The 1794-nt window shown below is 47.4% G+C and overlaps 1 protein-coding gene across 2 annotated transcripts in view; it reads right to left on the bottom strand.

Moving 5' to 3' along the window:
• The window catches only part of prkcda (protein kinase C, delta a), a 14714-nt gene that overhangs the window by 12277 nt on the left and 643 nt on the right, over nt 1–1794 (bottom strand). The window lies entirely within an intron of this gene.

The following is a 1794-nucleotide window of genomic DNA, read 5'->3' as shown; positions in this document are numbered from 1 at the left end:
TTTTGAATCCACACTATGACAGATCAATAAGTCCAGGACAGCTGTTATAGTCATACACAACGCAGTCAGTCTTGCACTCACAGTCTGTGCATCTGATTTTCTCTTTCAAGGATGTGGTTGATTGTCAGTCGACTGAACGCAACTATGACTTTACGAGTGACACAGATTGCAACCACACTGTCTTTATGAGAAATAAATGTCTACCGTCTCTTTCGCGTCTGTCCAGTCCTACCTGCACTCCTCCTCCTCCTCCTCCTCCTCCTCTTCCTCCTCACGCCCGGTGTTACAACGGATTCTGTGACCCGAACCGAACCGAACCTCCATATTGCCACACAACTGTTGCTATAGCGAACTTTTAGTGATTTAACAGATGGCCACGTTGGGTTTAGATCGGATCTAAAGAGTGGTTATAGTGTTATGACAGTTTGGCTTTGAGTTGTCAATGTTTGATCAACCAATCAGTCTTTTTTTTTGTTGTTGTTGTTGGTCTCCATAGTTGACCGGGTGTAGCCGCCATAAGCCATGACAGCTCGCCATGATTCCGCTGCATTGCGGTTTTAAGAGTGAAACAAGTGCCTCTAAACAAGGAAACGCGGACGCGACTGGTATTTCATTCACAGTCGCCTCAGTAGTGAAAATTGGTGTTCCCTGTGGTCTTTTTTTTTAATTGGGTCACATAAAAAGCCGGGTGCGACGTCGCGTGTTGGACGGTTACCATAGTGAAGTCGCGTTTAATTTAAATGTAAAGACATGAACGTTTTGAGCCAACGGTCGCGCGTTCGAACGACTTGGACGTTTCAGTTTTGGCTCTTGCCCCACTGATGACAGAGGACACGAAAGCCAAAGGGAGGGCGGATTTCGGTTTCGCTTACTCGTTTGAGCAAGTTTCTGCAACAAACCGTAGAGAGAGAACCTCAAACTGCGTTGGAAGGGGGGAGAATTCAAACAAACTACCAACTACGGTACAAGCGCTAAATTCAAAAAACAAACCAGGCCAGTCTCACTCGCCCTGCAAAACTCGGCGCTGGTTCTTTTTTTCTCTTTCCACCGCGGCAAACGAACGAAAAGGTTGCCTCTTTTCTGCTCCGTCTGGTTTCTTTCGCTCTGTGATTCCTGTCGATGCAGGAAGTGTGGCGCGCGCTTCGCTGCTTTCTCGGCAAGCTGTGACGTTCTACCTACTACAGCACACACACGCCAGCACCACACACACACACGATCACCACGCCACCACGACAGAGAGGAGAGGATGAGAGAGAGAGAAGGGAAGAGAGACGAGAGGAGGAATGGTGCCCCAGCTAGTTTGCACAAGCACCCAGTTGCCCTATTTTCATTAACTTCCTGCCTCAGTTACTATAATGCCATTTTTCCACACGAGCTTGCCCATATTCACTTGCCCTAACACACACACACACACACACACACACACACGTGTATCAGCTGACCCCCACTCTGAAGAACGATAAACTATGATGTGGTTTATCACTGCAAAACCCTGTTGGATCATCTGAAGCCTATTAAAACTAAACGCTGCTCAGGCAGGAATATAACTGGTAGAGTAAAGCCTGCCATGCCCTGGCTGAGTCGTTTTCCCTAGATTACTGTAGCATCATCCCTTAGGATGTGTTGGGAAGAGGGAAGGCGTGTTTTTTTAAAATATATATACTACCGTATATACTACAGTGTGTGTGTGGCAGGGGGATAGGGTTCAGTTGGTACTGTAGCTTTGCGGGTGGGGTAGTTTTTTGGAGGTTTTGAGCAAGCTTTCTTGCTGGGTGGGAGGGAGGTGGCAGATTT

The sequence above is a fragment of the Morone saxatilis genome, unplaced genomic scaffold (genome assembly GCF_004916995.1).
Source record: "Morone saxatilis isolate NCDOM2014 unplaced genomic scaffold, NCSU_SB_2.0 Contig18, whole genome shotgun sequence".
NCBI lineage: Eukaryota > Metazoa > Chordata > Actinopteri > Moronidae > Morone > Morone saxatilis.
This window is presented reverse-complemented; position numbering and strand designations above follow the sequence as displayed.